This window comes from Notamacropus eugenii, chromosome 1 (assembly GCF_028372415.1).
Source record: "Notamacropus eugenii isolate mMacEug1 chromosome 1, mMacEug1.pri_v2, whole genome shotgun sequence".
NCBI lineage: Eukaryota > Metazoa > Chordata > Mammalia > Diprotodontia > Macropodidae > Notamacropus > Notamacropus eugenii.
This window is the reverse complement of record NC_092872.1, coordinates 281616291-281639648: the sequence shown is the minus strand read 5'-3', so window position 1 is coordinate 281639648 and position 23358 is coordinate 281616291. Positions and strand designations below refer to the sequence as shown.

The 23358-nt window shown below is 48.3% G+C and overlaps 1 protein-coding gene across 8 annotated transcripts in view; it reads left to right on the top strand.

Moving 5' to 3' along the window:
• CTBP2 (C-terminal binding protein 2) overlaps window positions 1-23358 on the top strand; it is a 171841-nt gene that overhangs the window by 4176 nt on the left and 144307 nt on the right. The window contains exon 2 of one of the 8 annotated variants that reach the window (XM_072629012.1): window positions 14188-14307. The exons of the other annotated variants lie outside the window; for them this stretch is intronic. The gene's annotated coding sequence lies outside the window, so the exon portion shown is untranslated. The remainder of the gene's footprint in view (window positions 1-14187; window positions 14308-23358) is intronic. 8 annotated transcript variants of the gene reach the window in all.

Here is a 23358-nt window from a genome sequence, read left to right as displayed (position 1 = left end):
GTCTTGTGACGAGGTGTTTCTGTTTTGGAGGCTGAGGGCACAGGCCGCTCTGGCGTTCTGCACTTAGTCTCTTAATAATTATGCAAGAGTTGGAGATGGTCTCCTTGGGAAAATCTGGACCCAGAATCCTGTGGCTTACTGAGGGGTTACAGTTGGGATCTTTCTCCAAACGTGTGTGGTCTGCAAGTAGAACATTTTCTTTACTGTGGTTAATATATATGCGTACATATATATATTCATTCATGTCTATTCTTTGTCCCTAAAGTATATTTCTCTTTTCGAATGCAATTATCTTTTAAAGTTGAGTTGAAAATTTTTTAAAAATCTGCCCGGGGGTAATTTATTCAAGAAAGCAGTTTTGTATAATGGATGGTAAAAGATAAGAAAATTGGGCTTCTAAATAAATACCTCCTTTTTAATAAGTGACTTGAATGTTTATTTTCTGACATCTTTTAAAAATCCTGCCTAATCCTGTTTGCTTCCTTAAAAGTCATCCAGCCTTGTCTTCTAGGCCCTTAGGAGTGAACTGGTCTCTCTGGTGATAATACCGTATCCTCACCTTTTTTTCAGAGTCTGCATAGGAATTCTGTCCAGAGATAAATCTGAAAAGAGGTCTTGGAGAAAGGTGGAGGGAATCTTAAGGCCTGGAAAAGAACCTGAAAATCAAAAACTGTTCCCTAGATCCTTAGGTTGTCCCTCATTAGGGTGAATAAAGGATGGCTATCGGAGCTTATTTCCTGAAAATTGAATTGTCTTTGAAAATGGAGGGAACTCCCCGAGTTTGAAATTTTATTTGGCTGGTCTCTGAAGGGGGAGAAGGCAGAGTCTCCTCCTGGTGTTCTTACTTTGAGATTGATTAGGACCTCCTCGGATAGCCTCTCCAAGATTGAGGCAGACTGACACAGAGATATGGAGCATCAGTAGTTACCCCCACCCCTCACATTAATCCTTCTGAGGGCTCAGTTAAACACTGATTTCCTGCTTAATACTTCTCCTAAGTAGAAAAACCATAAAAGAGTAATTGTAAGTTATGGGATAGAAGCCCTGCCGGTTGTCGTCTTTAAACGCTGTCATCTTCTTCCAGACTGGCTATCCTTGCTGTGTGTGTGTGTGTGTGTGTGTGTGTGTGTGTGTGTGTGCATGCATGTGCATGCATGTGTGCATGCTGCCCACTCACAGATACAGAGCTTCAGTATCCAGGATCTCAGAATTAGGCCCCAAACATAATTCCTATGTCTAGAACTGGTGAAGGAAATAGACCTGGGCTACTAGTCCCAGATTCTACCTGTATGTAGGAATAACTTTAGTAGACTTGCATCCTGAGGAGGAGGGCCCTCTGCGTTGTTGTGATGGTTGGTTTTTTTGTTGTGAGCATGACTTCTAGGTTTGTGCGTGGAAAGGAGTTGAAACTCAAGTGAGGAGAACAGAGATCTTGATGAGGACCTTTCTTTCCTGGAAATTTCATAGCTGTGGTGCTTCTGCTCCCCAAACTTTTGTAACGGGTGTATTTTTAAAATGTCAGCCTGGGCTCTGCGATCAGATTAGATGACTTAACATGGGAAGGTATCTATTTCCCACCCTACATCTGGTAAGCATGCCCTCATTTTCACTGGGCCTCAGTTAAAGTTACAGAGGGCACCCAGGAGCAAGCCAGGGGAAAAAAGGAGGGGCTTTTTTTTTTCTCAGTCAACAAAATCTTTTGAAGTTAATTTTTATTCAAGTCTGTGTTTTATGGACTATATATCAAAGACCTGAGAAACCTGCTCCCCCCTCCCCATCTTATCTCTTGGCTTTGTATTCCATATTTGCTCAGAACTTTAGAATGATTATTTTTAAGGTCTTTTCCGGCTTCTTTTCATCATGACTCAGTGACCATGCTCTCTCTTCTCTGTGTCCTGGCTGACATCTATCAAGTAACATTGGTTACTGTCATCAGTGTCACCAAGGTTCCGTTTTAGCTCTCAAGTAGGAATGGTGAAAATTGAACTAACCCAGGCTTCCCATTCAGATCTGAACTCTGGGCCTCAGTCACCTTGGGAGTGAGCCCCCCATTCTTCCTAGGAACCTTTGTCATGAAAGCCAGGGGTCTTAAATGCTTTTTGTAGGCTCTGGACCTTAGCCAGAAAGGACAACCACTTTGGGAGCTATGAGTTGGTGCCTTGGGGACTGAGAGTTCTGGGGAGCTGGCTCCTCTTCTGAAGTCCTGATGTTGGGGACTCTCCTTCTGACTTCTGTCGGTCACTGCCTGCCTCTTGTAGATTTGCGGGGGGCCTTCCTGCCTTGCTGTGACTGGGAGGAGAGATTCCAGTGCCTTCAAGGCCTCCTGCTTCTGGGTCCTGTGTTGATCTGTAGGACTAGTCCTGGTGAAAGCAGCAGTGGATCCCATCTGTGCCTGGCACATAGTAGGTGCTTAATCAGTTCTGATGGATTGACTGATCCATCCATCCAGCAGCAGCAGCAGCACCTTCCTACATGAAAGGAGTGGGGGGTGGGTGGGGATGGCAGCAGCCCTAATTCAGATCTCTATCTTGGGTGTCTGGGGTATGTTAGGATGAATAACTTTGCTCTGGGAAGTTTTTTTACCTAAATTCATCATTGATTAAGCACCTGTTTCTGTGTTAGGCCCTGTGGGAAACAAAGACCAGAGTGAAAACATGCCTGCCTGCTAGGATCCTACATTCTACTGGGGATATCAGGAAACACTGGTTGAATTGGTTTTTTTCCAGTCAATTCTTTGTGACCCCATTTGGGGTCTCAGAGGAGATACTGGAGCTGTTTGCCATTTTCTTCTCCAGCACATTTTACAGATGGGTAAACTGAGGCAAACAGGGTGAAGTGATTTGTCCAGGGTCACACACCTAGGAATTATCTGAGACCAAATTTGAAGTCAGGAAGTTGAGTTTTCTCTGGCTCTAGGTCTGATGCTTTATCAGCTTCGTCACTTGGCTGCCCATTGAGTCCCTTATGTTAAAAACAAAACTAAAGTCTGTTGAGGACACTTATACATCATGTTGCCCAGCCTCACAAGTGCCTACTGAATGGTACTAGGTGGTACTAGGTGGTAGGGATACTCCAGACTAAAATGAGAGCCCCTCCCCACAGGGAGCTTACAAGTCCATACAGAGTAAATAAGAGAGTTTTTTGATGGGGAGAGGGAGAGGTGGGAGGAAGGATACTCAAGCGTAGTAACTATGTGGTCTGGTTGCTTCTGGTTCTTATACAGGGCCTCTCTCTTATTTGATGAGGAGGCTCCCAGTGATGATGGGAATTCCAGTGAGGAATGGCGCTTTTTGTCCTGTCGCTGGGGAAGTCCAGCATGTTGTCCCAGGCTATTGATGAAACCGGAAAGCAATCCCTGTCCCTATTTGAAACTTGTTTGCCCTTGGCCATGCCATAAGTTTTGGGTTCAAGTCAATTTTCTCTCTCTATGCCAGTGTTTGTTATTTGTAATAAGTTAGAAGGTCTCTGATGCTAGTTATTAATGTGGGAGATTCAGTAATGAAAGTCACCCCGGAAAAGCCAATAATGGTCATTAATTAGGACTGTATCCGCCCCTCTGCTCACTTCTGTAAATGGTTCCGATCTGTGGGATGGTTTTTACCTTTAGCAGTTTGTGTTCATTCCCCTGGAGCTGTGTAGGCAGCCCAAGTTCCATTTTATATGCATTAAAAATAGGAATTGTGTGGTCTGGAGTCGCCATAGGACCACAGATTTAGGGTGGAAAGAACGTCAGAGGTTCACCTTCCTCATTTTACAGAAGAGGGAACTGAGGTGGGGGGAGGAGGGGAAAGAGGAGCCAGTCCAGTGAGTTTTTCCTGGGTAGCATAAGTGACTCAGGGAGGATTTGAACCCAGACCCTGTGACTGTCTAATCAGGTGCTGTGACCTGACCCTGGGCAAGTCACTTAGCCTACCTCAAAATTAAAATGGGGATAGTAAGAGCACCTGCTTCCCAGGGAGAATCAAATGAAGTGATACTTGCAAAGTGCTTACTTGGTGCCTGGCACACAGTAGGCGCTTAATAAGTGCTTGTTCCTCCCTCCATGTTGGTTCATCATGAGATTCTGCTTCCTGTATCTATTCCTCTGTCACCCATTACTCTTGCCTAGAGCAGAGATGAGCTCAGCCTGGGGGTGCTTAGAGGAAGCTTTCTCACCTCCAGCTGTTTGAACCCATCACTGGACGGTCCATACTCGCTGGGAGAACAGACTCATCTGTAGCATCAGTTAGAGAAACATCCATTTAGATTTGGAAGGGCCTTCCAAGTCTTCTGGCCCATCTCCCAAATTTTACGGACTAGGGAACAGTCACCCAGTGCAAAGCTAGGGTTTTTCCCTGACTGGGTAGTCTTCCCCCTTTCACTTAGTTTGCATTCATTGTCTTTTAAAGAAGAATGAAAAGAAGCCTAGTCTATTTTTTTTAAGCCATACTAGTCTTTTAGTGCCACAGACTATAGTGGTTGTGGGATGTTTTCAGGAAAATGAATGAGTAAAAAATTAGGACAAAGGCACTGATAAAATCAAAGACAACCAGGGAGATGAGTTTTCCAGAGGGAGGTGGCCATTCTCAAAGTGGGATCTGGGGTCCCCAGGACCTTTCAGCAAGTCTGCCAGTTCAAAACTGCTTTCATAATATTCCAAAGATTTTTAATTTCTAATAAGGTGAATGTCAGTAGATTTAACACACATAACAAGCTGGAGGGCAGGGCCATCCTTACTATTTTAAGAGGTAAAGGCATCCTGAGCCCAAAAAGTTTGGTGTAGTGCTTTGGTGCTGCCCTTGATTCAGGAGTCGTCTGTCACTGACACATGAGACCGTGATGCCGGACAAGCCAACAGAGCCAGTGCGCATCTGCCTGGATCCCTAGGCAGGGGCTTTCCTCTCAAGGGATCCCCAACGCCAAGGGAACATCGGTCATGTTTGTGCTCTCCCTGGACCTTAAGAATACCCTCCTCCATCAGTACCGGCTTCTTGTATCCCCAGCCCAGGGCCTAGTGCTCAGAAGCACTTCCTGCTTGGATCAGAGATGATGGGCATTAGTTTTATTTTTTTTCTAAACTTTTAAATGCCTACAGAAAATGGACATTTCCATTGAAGAACAGAGAAATGAATGTATAGGAAAATGGAAACTATTGTGTACAATTTGCTCTTATTTTGAAATACATAATCAGCTCACCGGGGGCCTGTAGTGCTACCTGAGCATTCCTGTCTGCTAGGTGCTGGGCATGGAGCTTAGGTCCCACTGGGCAGTAGGCAGCATTGGTTGATTCAGAGCCTGGGTGGCAATAAGAATGAGTAGTGCCAACCCTAGAAATGGAGGGAGTGGGTTAAGGGAGACAGGTCTGTTTGGGAGGGAAGATGATGACGCCACTTGAGGACCTGTTGAATGGGAGGCTGTCCAGGCATCCAGATGAAGGTTTCCACCCAGACATGGGCCTCGAGCTTGTGGTAGAGTGGGGCAGACATCTCCTGAAGGGACTCATGTAGCAGAGGTGACCACTGGAGTCCTAGGTATGGATGGGATGAGGAGGGGTGCGTGTGTGTGTGTGTGTGTGTGAACTTGGGGGAACATTTTGGATATATGGGGAGGGTTTGGTGGAAAGGGTCAAAGGTAGATAACAGGGTCGTTGTCGACTTCGGGAAGAGCAGTCTCATTAAAAGCGGATGGTTGGGAGAGAGCTCGGCCAGTTGGCTGAGTTAGAGAGGGAGTGAGTGGGAGTGTGGATCCTAGAACATGCATTGATACCTCTTTCTCCCATCCCTCCCCCGGATCGACTTCCTTGGTATCAGGGAACCCAGAAGAAAGGAGGGAGAAAGCAGCCGCCTCCCCCAAGTTTGCTGGTCTAGTAAGACCTTAATAGTGATTGATTAGTGATGGATGGATGGGTGGGTGGGTGGTGTGTTGGGCCCCACCCACCCTCTCCCAGAGCGCTGCATTTTCCTCTGGGAGGGGCCGGGGGCCAGCTCCGGCTTTCTATAATTAGACTAGTTTTTCCAGAAGTTCAGCCTTGGAGGGAGGAGAAAAGGAGAATGGGGAAGCCTGGAGCTGAGTGCAAGGTCAGGGGACTGGACTGGAGTTCATTGCTATACTATTGCCTTCCCCCGGGTTGGGGCGGATCTGTTCTAAAATTTTTATCTCCCCAGGTGTTCTGGTGTTGTAAATTGTTGAAAGAGAATAGACTGGTGCTAGGTTATCCCCACCCTCATCCCGTTTCCCCAAGTTTTGTCTGGATCCCCAGACCCTGTATGTAGTAGGAGCTTCATAAGAGCTTTCTGGTGTTTGGTGTGGCTCCAAACTTCTTCGGACTTTTCCTGAGCCTGTTTCCCCCCTGTAAAGTGAAAGGGGAGAGGGTTCAGGTTAGCTTCCTTTGACCTCTTTCAGTTATCCTTCATGGATCTGACCTCTGCCCTGGGGTGTCCTCCTAGCCTGAAGGGAAGCCCCCTGAGGGCGGGCTTTGCTGGCTCCCCCACCCCCAGCCAGTTCCCGGCACCTTCTTTCCTCCTCCTTCCTCCTTCCCTCCCTCCCTCCCTCTGCTAGTCTCTGTTTACCTGCTGGCCTCTGGCCCCTTCCGGAAAGGCTCCCCCCACCCTCTGCCTGCCTTTGTGTGACTTTCAGCTCCTAGCCCAGGGTGACCCAGGCTCTTGTTTTCTTAACTTGTAAATGAGGGAGTGTTTCTGGTCTGGGGAGGTGTGAGCTCTACCCGATCTCTGCCTCCAGGCTCCCAGGGATCCCACCTGGTTCCTAGTTCGCAGCTTCCTAGTTCGCAGCATATTTCCGGCCTGGCTCTGGGCTGACCTCCACCTCCGTATTTGGAGCTGGGGGTCCTCAGGGATCCTTCCCCTCATTTTACAGATGAAGAAATTGAGGCCTTGAAGTGGTAGGACAGAGTTACTTGATAACTGTGGTTTTTTTCTCATCTGTAGTGCTTTCTTCTCCAACTAGGTGGACCAATGGATAGAGCCTCTGGAGCTGGAGTTAGCAGGACCTTGAGTTCAAATTCAGCTTCCCGACACTTACTAACTGGATGTCCCTGGGCAAGTCACTTAATTTCTGCTTGCCTCGGTTTCTTCTAGTGTAAAATGAGACCTATAGTACCTATCTCCCAGGGCTGTTGTACCTAGCATATATAGAGTAGGCACTTAATAAATGCTTGTTTTTTTCCTCCCTAGAACTTGACTTCCTTGGAGGTAGGGAGTGGTTAATAAACCCTCACCTACACCTGGCACTTTCCAAAATGCTGGTTAATTGGATCTCTTTGGGAGGGAGGGGCCATATGCACTGCCAAGGTGGTCTTGGCTCATCTGGGACAACATCTGGATTTGAATCCAAGTCCTCCACCTGTAAACATGCATCTGTTCCAGAGCTCTTTCTCCTCTCCCCTCCTCCCCCTCCAGGCAAATGAAAGGAATTCTCTTCAATCAACCAGCATTTATTAGGTTTATTTAAGTTTAATGCCTTTAAATGCCAGGACAGAAGGTGAGATTCTGGGAAATCGAGGAATCTCTATAGGGAGGCCTTCCTCCTTTCTTCCTTCTCTTCAGGACCTTTGTTATGCCTTCTTAGCTGGAATGGGGTGCCACTGGGCCGCCTGAGGGAGCTGGGGGCTGGGCTCTGCTTCCTTCTAGGTTGCCTGGGTCTAGTTCAGAGCTGGCGGGGGAGGCGTTCTCCACCTCCCCTCCTCCAGTGTGGGACTTTTTCGAACCCTGAGGCTGCTCAAAATTGCTCTGGTGTTCCCCACTTGCCATCAAAAAGAAGCCTGACTTTCCTGCTTTCAGGAAATGTTTGCAGAAACGCTGGAAGGCAGGAGAATCTCCAGGTCTGTAAGGCCCTTGAGGACAGCGGTTGGGCCTCATTTTAGGTCATAGACTTAGAAGCCAGTACCAGAGATCATCCAGGCTGACTCCCTCATTTTAGAGCCGGGGAAGCTGAGGCTTCCTGGGGCAGAACTGGAAATACCAGTGGAATGGGGGGATCTCAAGGTAAATCCTCCGTGGAGTCCCCTGGAATGTAGGAGGGCTGAAGCCTCAGGAATTGACTGAATTCTTTCAAAATCAAACACAAGCATTATCTCCTAGGAGATTTCAACATTTTGGTGGGGTTGATTGAAGGCTGAGAGACTGTAAGTTCCTTGAGGGGAGGGAACAGTTTGACTTTGTCTCCTTGGGACCTCACCATAGGTCTGGCACCAAGTCTTCCCTGGGAGCACCATGTCCTCCTTGGCAGCACAGAGAGTACCTGACCTAGAGGTTTTGTCAGTGGGTCGTTTCCATTGTGTCCGATTCTTTGTGACCCCATTTGGAGTTTTCATGGAAAAGCTGTTGGAGAGGTTGATCATTTCCTTCTCTTGCTCGTTTTACAGATGAGGAAACTGAGGCAGGCAGGGTGAAGTGACTTGCCCAGGGTCACACAGCTAGGAAGTGTCTGAGGCCAGTTTGGAACTCAAGTTCTCCTGACTCCACACCTGGAGAGCAATCTTCTGCCCTGTAACCTAAGGAAGACACTGGTAGATGTTTGTGAGTGAACAGATGACGTGAGACAGTCCACCTTATTTTACTTCCCCCCCCCCAATATTAGTGATCTCTATTTAGCAGCCAGCAGAGATCGGTAACGCAGAGAGTGATTGGGGAGCAACTGGGAGAAATACTCCTTACATCAGACAGTCACAGCTGTGTTGGACGGGACATGAAGCTCCGAGAGGGTGGGATCAGGCTAACTGCTATTGATAATAATTGGTATGTGATAGGTATTTAATAAAGGTACCTTCCTTGTGACCATAATTATAGAGTAGGGAAGTACTTTAGAGCCTTCCCTTCCTTAAGGTCCTTACTGTGTGCCAAGTACTTTGCAAACTATATACATTAGAGGGCAAGTGATGATGGTAGATGGTTGTTAGTGATGGGGGTGGTGATAGAGGAGCTGGAGACCAGGCTCAGAGAGAATAGGTGACTTCCCCAGGGTCCCACAGATAGTGCATGGCCCTTCTGGGGCCCCTCCTGGGGCATTCACTTTTCATGGACCTTTTAGTTACCTGAGAAGAAAGCCTTGCTGGGGTCCTTCCTTCTTACCAGGATAGAGAGGCCCAGTTTCCTGCTGTGATTTGTCTTTCTTTGAGACCTTGTTGGGGAAGGAATCGGAGGAAGCTCTCAGTAGGTTTGTGGCCTCAGGCCTGCATGTGTGGGGTTCCCTTCCCCATACCACTGATTTTTTTCTCAAAGCCTGAGGTTTTTTGTGGTCACTATGTGGTCGTGGTCTGGGGAACCTGCGGTGGCATCCTCTCCCTCAGGTGAATGGTTCTCAGGTTTATAGGAGGGCTCTAGCATCCTTCCCAGCTCTGAATCTCTGTGCCAGTATCTGTATGAGATAATATTGTTATCCAGCTTTTTACAAGTGGATTCCTGGTGAATAAATCACTTTCTATTTCCAGGTCTCAGTTTCTCTTTCTGTAAAATGAGGGAGTTGGGCTAGAAGGTGTCTTCACATCTCTTCCAGCTCTAAAATTGTGATCATAGTATGAGTCTTGAGTCAGTTTCTAGTAAACTGATTTGGTGGTGTCAGTTGGGAAGGAATCTACTTGACTGATTATTTCATTGGTCTCCTTGTGTTAAAACTGGTAGGAAAAAAGTTTATTCTTTTGGGCCTCTATCTCCTTATCTGCAAAGGGATGGTTTGGAGTACCCTTAGTATCCCCAGAGCTTAGCACTGTGCCTAGCACATGGTAGGTTTTTCATTCATGGTAACTGACTATTTTTCCTCTGATCTGAGGGGCTCTTGCTTTGAGTTTTCCTGTGGTTTGTTGCCACTCAGCCTTTGCAAGGTGCTGAAGGAGAGTCAAGTATGGGGGCGTGGTTTGGAGGGGCCACTGACCTCCCTCCCCCTTTCCTTTGTCCCTGGGCAGTTGCTTATCGGTAGGTGGGCCAGGGTGTGCCTGGGCCTGGCGAGTCTTGGATGACTGAGCTCTATGAATGGCAGGCCGGCAGGTGATTCCCCCATCACTCTGACCTTGGCATCATTTCCAGGGTGATTTGCCTCCAAGGTAGAGATTTTCCTGAAGAACAGGATTCGTTTCATTACAGGATTATCTCTCTGGGTTGGACTGCTTTTCTTTGTCTCTTTTCAAACTCTGTGTGTCACACGGAAGGGACATCATTGATCCCATCTGTCCATTTGGCCACCGCCTCCTGGACACTCTCCCTGCCATTCTTGAGAGACAGCCAACTGGGCCATGAGGGGCATCCCTCCTGGGGGTTCTCTGAACCCTGGTATTACTGCCCCTCAGGCTCCCAAGTGCCTCTGACTGCTAGATGGCTCTTGACAAATTAGTCAGTCCTCATCTGAGGAGTAAAAGGCCTGTGACTTTTACTGATGGGCATAGGGGATATTGGGCCTAGGGCATGTCCACTGTCACCAGCTCTGGGCCTCCTTCCAGAAGGAACCATGGGCAGCCTTCCTAGAGGTGGCTAGGGTGAGACCCCTGCTATCAGGTTAGCTAAGAAAGGGCAGAAACTGTCTATTTGGGGAGCTCTCCTGGAGGACCCATTCTCGTCCATGCTGTGCAGGGAGTCCAGGAGTTAGCCGATGTGGGCTTCTTTGCCTTTACTGAATGAGGGCCTTTAGTCTGCGTGGCTGTGTCTACCTGTCTATGTATGTGTGTATGTGTCTGTCTCTCTTAACAAGTTCCTGGACCCTGGTTAAGAGAACCGTCTGTACTAGATGGCAGCCAACGTCTCCACCAGCTCAAACTGGGTCATCCTCTTCTCTCCCCATGTCCTTCTTGAATGAGACCCTGTTTTTCTCTGGACTGCAGATTTCCACTCGAAAACAAACAGGTGGGACTGAGGGTGTCTCAGGTCCTTTCACATGGCCAAAGCTGGAACCTTCAAGAATGACAAGAACACAACTAAAGGGTGTGTGTGTGTGTGTGTGTGTGTGTGTGTCTGTGTGTGTGTGTCTGTCTGTGTGTCTGTGTGTGTTTGCTTCACCAGCTTTTCAGGGAGACACTCACACCATTGTCCTTCCTTTGTAGCATTTAGGAGCTGGCCTTCAGATCCTACTGGTCAGCTGCTGTGGCCAGGGTTGCCCTGTCTGCCCTCCTTGGTGGACCAGTGCCGGGCACACTAGCATTCCCAGCCCCTTAGGTTTCCATTCCCCCATTTCTGACCCTGGTTCTACATTCAGGGACCATTCTAGGAGCCCCCTCCCCCCCATTCTCCCTCTGCTGTTCTTGCCCTCCACCCCCCACCCTGCTCTGATCACACTGTTTATTTTCACACACATATCCTTTCTCGCCCTTCTCAGCTAAGCTCATACCAGGATTAGGACTGTGGCTTCGCCTGACAAAAGCCAGAAGATTTCAGACTTAAACCTGAAACTCTATCTCTAATCCTGCTCTCCTGGGTCTACTTATGGGGGAAGGGGAGGGAGTCATTGAATGATGGCTGTGTTGGTTGGTTTAAAAAAAAAATCTGCCCACTGCCAGCAGTTCTAAGAGTCCTGAGGATGGGTGTTGGAATTTTCTGGGCTTTTCTTTGTACACACCTTGATTTTAGTGGATTGGAGAGAGGGAGGGGGCCATGCATGTGAAAGACCGGAATTGGGGATCCCCACTGTGCTCAGTAATGCAGATTGGCGGCTTTGGCCACTGGGGTCTGGTGTCTAAAACTGCATCCTTCTTGTATCCCTCACCTATTGTTAGAAAAATCCCAAAGTTTTATCTCTTTGTTTTGAATGGGGATGGGATCAGGGATAGTCTGTGGACCAGACCCTGGGCTGAGACTATCCTTTTCCCTTTTTAGCTCTGGGTGTGGGGTAGAAACCAAGGGACCCCCCCCCCTCCCCACCCCAGGTCCATTACCCGCACTTTAAGTCTGTTTATCAGTCTCTGGTGAGACTGAGCTCCTTTCACCCCTTAGAGAACAGACCCTTGGGTGGTGATCACACTGTTAGCTTCACCATCACCCAGATCTAGTTATCCCGTCCAGGTCAGAAGATGAAGTCTTTTAGGAAATGGGACACTCTCTCTGGTTATTGAGATATATGTGCACATACACACATAGAACACAATTCTAATGTTCTAATAGAATACCAGAACATGTGTGTGTGTTTTCTTGATCAGTTCTGGTTGTTACATAGAACAGTCCCTTAGGAAAAAGTGAGGCTGAGCTGAGCAGCCTCATCCACACCTGTAGCCACCCACCACCTATCTGCATACTGGAGAGATATTGGTTTCTCCTCTTTTTTTTCCTTTAATCTATTTAAGAACATTATTGAAGTGATTATTACTGTGTACTAGGGGATACAAAGAAGGACAGGCCCTGCCCTTGAGGGACTCCCATTCCAATGGGGAGAGACTGCGGGTTTAGGGTACTAGGAGGAGGTGATTGGCATTAACCAGCCACCAGGGAGAACGAAGAGCCTTCTGGGGAAGGAGTCTTGGAATCCGACATTGTTGGCACCCAGCACATAGTACGGCCTCTGTTGATTGGTCATTTGTTGTATTCTTTCTTCCTTCTTTTGCGTCTTTGTGTTGGGCTTGCCAGGCACACCAGGGCCTCCTTGGTTTCCATCCATCTCTCCTCATGTTCCTCACGCTCAGCGCTTTTCCTAGGGCAGTAATTATACCCATCCTCAAGGGATGGGCACCTCCTTTATTGCTGTCCCCAGAGGACTGCTGTGACTGCTTTGGTACCTGTGGGAACCTTCTTTCTCTCATGGGATCCTTGTTATGAAAGTCTCCTGTGGTGTTTCAGCAGGGCCCTGTCTGCAAGGGTCCCATCTGGTCATGTGCTCAGACTCAGGCACTCAGCTGGCATGGGTGACAGGGCTGATATCCCTCTGCCCCTAGAGGCATCTACCCAGTGATGGCATGGCTGATGTTGGGATTAGAGCCCTTAGTGGGTCCCCCTGCGAGAGTACATCCTCTCCCTCACTCCTCGGTATCCACCTCCACCCTCCAGCCTTTCCTTGCCTTTCACAGCCTGTCTCTTCATACTCGCCCCTCTTTCTCATAGTCTCTGGCCCAGTGACCCTGGCCTCCATGCTGCTTCTCCTCCTTACCTGAGGCCTCCTGGCATCCTTCAAGATTGGCTCAACCCACCTTCCCAGTGACCATCTGGGTTAGTGCTCCCTGTTTCTGAAATCGCATGCATATTTGCACCTGTTTGTACCCAGGCTGCTCCAAGGGGAACACTTGAGCCCTGCCCCTTCTCCTGGGCAGGGCATCTTTTTTCTTCCTGCTCACAGACACCATCCTAGGTTGTATTTGTGAGCTCACAGAACCTTCCACAGGCACCTTCTCACTACTGAGGATATAGAGGGTTAAGGCCACACCCCTGTTTAATAACGGAGGAGGACCGAGGCTCAGGGGAGTTAGTTTACCCAAGGTGGCAGAGCTAGGATTAGGGAGCCAGACAGGACATTTCAGGGTCACATTGCCCAACTCCTCATTTTGTAGAAGGAAACTGAGGCCCAGAGGAGAAATACTTGCCCCAGGTCATGGGGCTGCCCAGATCCAGGTAGATATTCATTGGAACCTGGAACAGGTGGGATGGGGCACTTCCCCCAGTCTCATGCTGCTGTCAGAGTAACACAGTGTTTTACTTATATTATCACATGGCATCCTCAGCCACTCTGGGAGGGAGGGATTTGCACATGAGGAAACTGAGGTTGGGAGTGGGAGAGGGAGAGGGAGGTCTCCCCCTGCTCCAAGATTTTGGAGGCAGAATTTGCACCTATGTATGTGTTTCTGATTCCAAGGTGGAGGCAGAGGGTTAGACCCATTGTTCTTCTTGGTCTCAGAGGGCAGAACTGGAAGGAGGGGCCGGGGAAAGGTGTGCTTCAGCTCCTGAGGATTCTGATGAGGGGTGAGGCTGTGGCCACCTTGGGAGGCGGGGGGCTTGGTGCCACCCAAAAGGTCCCGGCTCAGGAGTGGTGTGCGGGGATGGGCTGGACAAGGCAGAGGGCCCATCCCCTCTGAGCTCCTGGCATCCCTGCGGCCAGTAGGGCAGCCTGCCCAGGACCAAGTTCCTGTTTTCATTGTTTCCCAGGGACTGGAGGGACCAGCCCAAGGCTTGAATGGAGAAGGGAGGTCTGCCTTGATTCTGTGGAATGTGACCAGGCATGAGGTCACACAGGGGAATGTCCAATAACTGCCTTCCTTTCTGTTTAAGACCTGACTTTGTGTCTTTGCAGAGAGGGAAGGGGAAAAAAATGAGTAACCTGATCTGGGTCTGACTGCCCTCCTAGCCGAACCAGGCCAGGCAGCGAGGACGGACAGGACAGGACCTCCCCCAGCTCTCAGAGCAGCTCCAGGTATGCCCCACTTATAATTAGCACATGGAATCCAAGAATGGGCCACAGGCCAGGTAGAGTTCTTTAGGTCCTCCACCACAGCGCCGTGTTTAGAAGAAGTCTTCCCGTCTGGGCTCCAGAACTGGAGGCCTTCGTGGTCAGTTGGTTCAGCCAGACAAGGACTTCCAAGGTCACCCTCAAGCCAGAATTCAAACCTGGTTCTCTGACTCCAAATCCAAGGGTTTTTTCAAGAAGTTCAGATGATACTTGGTTAGGTGACTCTCTGATGCACTTGTCGGTGCTCAGAGGTACTGGTCCTCCTAGGCAGGGCCCTCATGGGCATTTAGGTGCCTAATTGGTTTGTCTTGTAGTTGGAAATTATTGAAAAAATGGCGCCCACAGGCCTGGGTATGTGCTGTCTCCTGGGTAGAATTTGTCAGCTCCTTGAGGTTAGGGACTGTCATATAAATGAAATGGGTCTTTCTTAGACCCAGGGCTCAGCTCATGGTAGGTGTTTAATAAATACCTGTTGATTGATGGTTGCAGTAGGGAGCACCCAGTGTGTTTGAATTTATTTTTGATACCATGTTTCTCTTTGCCTCTTCCTACCCCTATCCTTAGTAACAGAAGAAATAATTAAGCAAAACCAGCCATTACAGCAGCTATGTCTGACAACATGTGCAACGTTCCACACCCATAAGTCCCCTCTTCTCCCGTGAAAGGAAGGAGATTTTTCTCCCTTCCTTCCTTCCTTCCTTTCTCTCTCTCTCTTTCTTTCTCTTCCTCTTCTTTCTCTCATGCCTGCTGAATACTGTAGAGTGCTTGTTTGTCAATTGATTGACTATTGACTTTGCCAGTTGACTGGTTTTGAAGTATGTAATTTTAGATTTGCATTTCTTTTTTTAATTAGTAGTTTTGAACAGTCATTCAATAGGATTCATTTTTTGAGAATTACTTGTTCTTGTCATTTGACTGCTCATCAGTCTCCTTGGAAAGTGGTTCTTGGTTTTAAATATTTATATTAATGAGCCGGGGATCTTGGCTATTAAACCTTTGTTTGACTTAATTGATGCAAAGATTTTTTTCCCCATCAACAGTTTTCCTTATCGTTGCTGCACTGATTTTGTTCTTTCAAAATTGTTTAATTTCATGTCATCAGAATTTCTTACTTTATCTTCTTCTGGCCATTCTTTGGCTCAGAATCCTTCTGCCATAACTCAGAGTTTCCTCTTAAGTGTATTTTAAGTGATTTAATTAATAATTAAATTCAGTTTTATTTTCATGCTCACTTTTACCGAACCCTTTTGTTCTATAAACTGAGATCCCCCCATTCAGATGTTCTTATAAAAATTCATACTTCCAGTCACATTATCCTTAAATCTAAAAAAGTTTTGTTTTCATATATCAGCTCTCATTCTCTCTCTCCTCTCCTCTCACTCTTTCCCTCTCCCTCTCCTCTCTCTCTGTCTCCTCTCTGTCTCCCCCACCCCCAGCCATAACTCTCACACTTGGAGTCTTCTTCCCCAGTGAGATCTGGCTTCAGTTCATCAGTCTCTAAGCCTTGTGGCTACAAAAAGTGAAATTATCCCTGCCCTCAAAGAATTTAGATTCTGTGGGGGAGCTCGCACATGTACTTTTATACAGTGTACACAAAACAAACTAGCAGCCCCAGTAACCCAGAGAAAGAACAGTGAAGGGAAAGGCCTCAAGTGCCCATGGATGTCCATTGCCTGCATCTCCCTGGCCTCTCTGCCTTTCTTCCTAGAGGAGGAGGGAGGGAAGGAAGGAAGGACGTGTCATTGATCTGAGATTAGTCATTCTAATTACTCAGCTCTGGTTTCCTGGCTGCGGGTTTTTTGTTGACCTTGGTGTGGTCAGTGTCGATATCATTCCCCTGGTTTTGTTTATTTCCCCCATCAGTTCTTACAAGTTAAGGGTTAGATTTGTCCATATTTTTAGATACTTCCTTAACTCTTGTCCTCTGATTGTTGCTTCTTTGTAAAGAAGGGAGAAATTGGAGAGATCATTGTGTCCAAGGGATCCAGAAAATCTTGGGATAGTCCCCAGCCCAGTGAAAGCAGGGGTGGGACCATGGACCCTGGGTCCACACTGTGCAGAGCTCATGCCAGGCACAGAAATGGCCTGGGGAGTGTCCTGAGGGATGGTCTTGGTAGTGTATGAGTAAATTTGTCAGTGACCGAAGGTCCTTGGGTTTGACTTGTCTCTAGCTATTTTCTTTTCTATTTAAGGTCTTGTCCTTAACTTTTGGAGAAAAGGCCTGTGTGGCCTAAAATATGTGCAGTGATCCTCAGTCCCTTCCTACCTAGGTGACTGGACAAACCTCTGAGCCTCAGTTTCCTCATTTGTTAGTAAATGGATTAGAATGCAGGGTGGATTTCACTACTTTCTGAAGCAGCTAGTCGGGAAGACCAGACTTCAAATCCAGCCTGAGACTTTTACTAGCTGTGTGACCCTGGATGACTCATTGAACCATCCTTGGCCTTAATTTCCTCCTATGTAAAATGAGGCAGTTGGACAGGCTGACCCACCTGAGGTCACTTTCAGCTCTTGATCCTGATTAGGATGACTAGTTAGCTAATTAGATACTCTGTAAATGTCAGGTGTTAATGAACCAGTGGATTTGTCCTTCGTTCTTGAAGAGGACCATGATGTCAAGGAGATGATGACATGACTTGTAGCTGACTTAGATTTGAGGGAGGGAGGCTGTGCAAAGTCACCAGCCTCACTTTCTCCTCTTAGCCATCCTGGGTCCAGTGGCCAGATATTCATCAGAATGACTGAAGATGGCCCAGGATGTAGTGGGAGACCTTGGTCCTTTTAGACTAAGGCCTTTTCAGGTTCTCACTTTGAGTAAGATACACACATTCAGTGAATAGTCATCTTAAGAAGTGAGTCAAGGGATGGTCCCTTTAATTAGAAAAAAAGAAAAAAATCAAGCTAAGAGGAGATCAGAGATCCGAGTACAAATCTCAGGTCTGGCACTTGCGTCCATTGTAACCCTGGGCAAGTTGTTTGCCTCTGGGGCCTTGGTTTCTCTTATTTGTCACATAGGGATACTAATGTTTGTCATGTCTATGATTCATCATTGTTGTAGGAGAAAGCACTTTGCAGTCAGTAGGGTGCATGGGTTGTGTGAATTACCAAGGTAATCATTACTTGATATGCATTGGCCATGAGGGACCACAGGAGGAACCTCTTCAGCATCCAGGCCAGAATTCTTTGCAGGACCATTCTGTTCTGCCTTGTTTTGGTCAGTTTGCAGGACTTACCCAAACTAGGCTGCGTTGCCTAGGCCTTAATGCCTTCCCTGGCCCTACAGAGGCAACTGCTTCCAATCTGTGACTGAGAGTTGGGGATGGGGCTGGTTGAGGCCACTTGTTGAGGGTGCTGTGGAAGGTCAAGGACACATTGATGGCCCCAGCCAGATCAGTGTAGAATCTGCTTTGGAGATGAGCTGATAATAAAGTGACTACTTGACTGTTGGCATTCGTGGGTTCTCAAACACCTATCTGTTTTCAAAGAGACATCTTAATAGAGATTAAATAGGAAATGAAGCTTCCAGAAGCAATGTTGTTGGGCTGTGCTTACCAATTAAATGGTTCTATGTGTCAGGGCTGGGAATAGTGGAGCGGCTTCAGGCAACGTTGGGCAGTGGTCAGAGGGCTGTTCTGTTGCCTTGGGAAATCCCTTTCCTTCTCCAGCCTCAGTTTCCTTCCATAAAGTGAGGGCTTGAACCTGATGACGTAAGGATCCTTCCATTTCTAACTCTGTGATCCTTAAGGCAGTAAAGCTGTGAACAGTCAGTTAACAAGTATTTATTAATCACCTGCTCTTTGCCAGGCACGCAGACCCTCAGTTTCCTCATCTGTGAAATGGGGATAATAAAATCACCTGCCTCATGAGGCTCCTTTAAAAACCAAACTACACTCTGTCTATTAAGTGTTTTGGGAAATCTTGAAGGGCTGTCTGAATGTCACTTCTTACTGAGAGGCAGCCTGATGTCTTGGGTTGGAGAGGGCTGGCTTTGGCATCAGGAAATCCTGGGTTCAAATCTTGCCCCTGATGCATCCTGACTGAAATGCATCCTGAATGAAAAGGGTTCATGAAGTACTTACTGGGTGCTAGGTACCTTAGGCCCTGGGAGGCAGTCCCTGACCTCAGGGGACTCCCATATTGATGGAGGAAACCTGACCTACTCCTAGGAGATGGAGAGGGGAGTGGTGGGCCAGAATTTCCTTTGGGAGAAGTCAGCCATGCCCATCCCTGTGGAAGACCAGACTGAGATGTCTTCAGTTTTGAGTGGGGGACAGGAAATGAATGCAGAGGTGATGGATGAGGCACTGTGCAGAGATCAATGAGAGCCACGCGCCTTTGGAGAAGTCTCATTTCTTGTTTTCTGGCTGTGGAACATTTAGAGGTTACTCATTGATTCTCTCTTGACAAAACTGATGGATTAGAGATTGAAGTGTAAGTAAATTTCAGGAATGTGTTGCTTGTCACAGCGTAGACCCCACCCCAGGGTCCTGGGCCCAGTCCTTTGGGACTGTGGTGTTGGAGGCAGGGGAGGGGGATTCTTGTAACTAAGACTGCGTTACCCTTGCAGTTAGCACCCATGGTCCCTTGGCCTAGGAGGAAGAAAGAGGGACTGTTGGGTGTCTTTAGATTTCAGACACTGAAGTCTGAGCATGTAGTTGGCAGTATCTCTTTCTAGGGTCCCAAGAAGACCTCCCAGGTCTCAGCTGTTCCTCCTCCTAGTAACTTTTATACTTAAGTGTCTGCGTTCATTTGAATTTTCCTCCAGTAGAATGGGAGCTCCCTGAGGGCAGGGACTGTTGAATAATGGCCTGGAATGGTGATGAAAGCACAGGAGAATCTCCCAGCCATTTCCCTCCCAAGGCAAACAGATGCCTGATGCTTCTTCCTCCACTGCCCTCATTGGTGCCAAGGGGACATGTGGGCACAGATGCCATCATCTGTCCAGGCATCCTTGTTTGAGAAGTACTGGTTCCTGGCACCTTGGGAAGGAAAGAAAGGAGGGAAGGGAAAAGGAAGGAAGGGAAAGAAGGAAGTGTGCATTTAGTAGGTGCCTGCTGTCTTCCAGGCACCATGCTATTATCTCATCCCATTTTACAGTGGAGGTAGGCAGGGCACCTACGATGGGTGAAGACTGGGTGGGCATCGTAACCTGAGAGGAGCAGGAAGCTGTGGCCAGTCTCAGCTCAGTGTCCTCTTCCTCAGCCTGAGGCTGCCCTCCCCTAGCATTGGAGGACAGCTGCTCAACCCTGCCCAAAGTGGGTCCTTTCAGTTTCTCTTGGAAAGTCCCCTTGAAAAGGAAATGCCAGGAACAGGTGGGCTGTTTCTCGGTGCATGACGTAAGTCCGAATGCATTTAGGGGACAGACACATTCAGATGGACAGGCGCTGCTGCCTCAGACAACCTCAACTTCTGCTGATACAGAGAAGAGCGTGACCTTCACTCTGGTGTCTCCTGCCTGTTTCCTTGTGAATCCTTCTGTGTCCCAGGAGTGGGCATCCTCCATTCTCTCTGCCTCCTATTTTCCTTTAAGGCCAGAGATGCTGGTGGCAAGCTCCAAAGGCCTTTGAGTGGAGGCTGGTGGGCCAATTCATCTGCGTCCCTTCTCAGAGAGACTTGGGCAGGGGGTAGTCCCTGTCTTTTCCCCAGAATTCCAGGGTGGTTTCCTATATGTCCAACCTTATCTGGGCCAAGCCTAGACATCCAGACTGCCATTGGCCTAAATGTGTTGACATTTGTATTAATCCAACAGTGTTTCTTAATTATTTTGTGTTTTATTTTTTCAATGAACACCCATTCGTTTTCTTTCCCTCCCCCTCACTCGAGAGAAAAAAAGATCCCAAACCCTTGGCGCAAGCAGGTCTAGTGAAGCAAGCCCCATCCCACAGAGGCCACAGCATTTCCCCAGCGGCCACTCTATGCCAAGCATGACGTTAGGTGCTGAGCATACCGTCTTTGACCTCGGGGAGTTCAGATCATACACAGCATAAATAGTGGGTCATTTGGGGTGGGGGGTTCTACCAACAGCTGGGGCCTGGTGAGGAGGAGAAGAGTCGGGACAGGGGCCTGGCCAATGGGCTGGTTTGGTTAGAATGAGAGTGAGTTTTGTCTTTTTTTTTTCTCTCTCTCTCTTTTTTTTTTTCATCTAATCTACTTTTTCTGGATTGTCACTTGGGAAACTGAGGCACCAAGTGAGGCCTTGGATAGCCACCTGCCTCCATAAAGTTATTGGTGACACTCCAACCCTCTGCCTTGACTTACCCAGTCATGTAACAAGTGGTCTGTTCTTGACTATTTAAGAAAATGGCCTTTGTGTTCTGGAATTTATTACAGGAAAAGTAAAAAGCTGGATTTTATTAAAGACAGGAGGGGGGAGAGTGCCTCATTGTTCTGAAATACATTCATTAAACCTTCTGACTAATGCAGTCCTCAAAAGTAGATGAGACCTGTGCACATGGCCGGTGGGCAGTAGGAGGCGATGCCTGCAGGCCCCTGGCATGCGGTAGCTGCCAGATCCCAAGGGCTCCAACGTCCAGCAGAGAAGCTGGGAGGTTCCTTTGCTCCAACCTCCATGGATTTGACTCCCTCCTGCCCAAGATGAAGGGGAAGGCCTCAGGTCAGCCGCAGTCCAGCCCCCATCGATCGGCATGTGAGGCCTCTGGGTGAGTCGGAAGTGAAGCCCCCTTCTCAGAGGAGGATTATTCGAGGCAGCTGCTGTTCTGGAATCAGAGCGACTGGAAGCAATTTGCTTTTGGCCGGCTTCTGTCTGGCTTTCTCCTGTGCCGCCAGCTCAGCTGTTGAGTGCTTGCAGCAGGAATAAGGAGAAAGTCCCGAAACGTTAGATTGTGCTTCTGTGGACATGGCTCTTCCCAAAGCTGCTCGTTTAGGAAGAACAACCATCTTGGGATTCCCGCCTCTTAGAAATTAGGCTTGTGTTCTCACGGAGACGTGCATTTCAGAGAACCCTTGAATTTCGGAGTTGGAAATGGCCATTGGCTGTCTGTTTTAACCCATACTGAAAGAGAATCCCCTCTCTGGTAGAATCAGATATTTCTGTGTGACAGTATGGCATCCCATAGTGTACCACGTGAGGTCATCAGCTAGGTCCACTCTGAGATAGCTCTCCTGGACACTCATTATCAATGTCCTTCTTGAACTCGGGTGTCCAAAATAGAACACAGCCTTCTAGATGTGGCCTGGGTTCTTCTCACCATGAGAGAAACAGCTGCTCATTGATCAAGATCCCTGCTTTATTGGTGTGATGTGGGGTTTAGAGTGTGAGAAGAGAAGCCCTCCAGGTTCCAGACTTTCTACCTTCCCGTGCCTCCGTTTCCCCAGATGTAAAATGCAGAGTCCCTGAACTTTCTGTCATCACCTGCAGAAGCTCCCATCTGCCCGACTGGGTACCAGGCTCAGGAGGGAAGGCAGGCATCCATGGATCCTGGCAGTTCAGGTATCTCTTTTTAACCTTTGTCCAGAGGGGAGGCCCTCCCCCAGTAATTATACTTTCAGATATGTAAATTAAGAACTGCTTCTGCCTCTTCTCAAAGCTTGTGCCTTTGAATATTTAGGAGCCTAATTGTTAAGCCAGATTATTTTTTGGCTGACATTGGGAACTGAGCTGTCCCAGTGAGAGGGAGTGTTCATTTTTCACTTTTTCTGATTGTAAGCTCCCTGAGGACAGGGACTGTTTTCTCCTTTCTTTGAAACCTCAGTCCTTAGCACAGTGCCCTGCATCTGGTAGGCACTTAATAATAGCTTATTTCTTCACAATCTGTGTTTGAGAGGCAGGGTGCCATGTCAGGTTGACGGGCAGCCATGGAGTCAAAAAGGTTTGGGTGGGATTTAATTCCTGCTTCTGACACCCCAGGTTGTGTGACCCTGGGAAAGTCACTCCACTCTTGTGCTCGTGCCAGCTTTCTAAGAGCATATTACAGATGAGTGGAGCGAGCATCTGCATCTGTGGAGAGACTACATCCTGGGTTTCCCTCATGGGTGTGTGTGTGTGTGTGTGTGTGTGTGTGTGTGTGTGTGTGTGTGTGTGTGTGTGTGTGTGTGTGTCCGTGGGTGTCTGTGTCTGTGGGTGTCTGTGGGTGTGTGTCTGTGTCTGTGTCTGGGTGTCTGTGGGTGTGGTTGTTGTAGAGGTGAGGCATGCAGTCGAGAGAGCTCAAATTCTGACTCTGATACTGAAAAGGTGTATGGCCCTCTTTGAGTCTCAGGATCTTTATCTGTAAAATGGAGAGAATGATCCCTCTGGTCCTTCCCTCCCCAGTTCCTGGAGTCTCAAGTGAGGTACGGTATGTGGATGGCAGTGATGACGATTCCCTCTCCTGTTAGACTGAGGAGGAAGGAGGACGTGTGGGCATTCATTTTCTGGTTGCAGTGAGGATTCTGGCAAGCCTGGTCTTTTCTGGTGTACATTTCTATTTCAGGGGACTCATTGTGGCCACGGCCTTTGTCACACATCCTGTTCCCGTGGGCTCCCATCCGAGGCCTGGGCGGCCCTTGGAAAGGGGCAGGCCATTCTTCTGGGGAACAATGGTGAGGTGGCCTGGAAGCTGAGGGGGAGCCTGGACCCCGGCTCCCTGCGGCCTTGGACCAGATGGCCCCCAAACACCCCTCCTTCTCCCCCTCTGATCTAGGATTCCTCCAGACAGAATGTAAGATTCTGGAGGGCATGTCCTGGCCCCAGCTTGCATCTGGTAGGGGTAACCCAAGCATCTGCTACGGGGCTTAGGTCACCTTGGCCAGTCCACTGGACCTGGGAAGGTGAGGCCCAGAGTCAGCTTTAAAAACCTGAGTTGGGGGGGATTCCTAACCCTGCTGGTCACCTCTCATTAGTGCTGTTGGGGGAGGGAGGCCAGTCAGGTGCTTCTACCTCCAGGGTTCCCTGGCTGGCCCCTTCCTCCGGTCTGGGAACAGTGTTCCTCTGTAACAAGTGGCAGAGGTGAAATGACTTCCCCAGGACCATATGGCTAGCAGGTGTTAGGGGCAGCAGCCAAACCCAGGTCTTCCAGA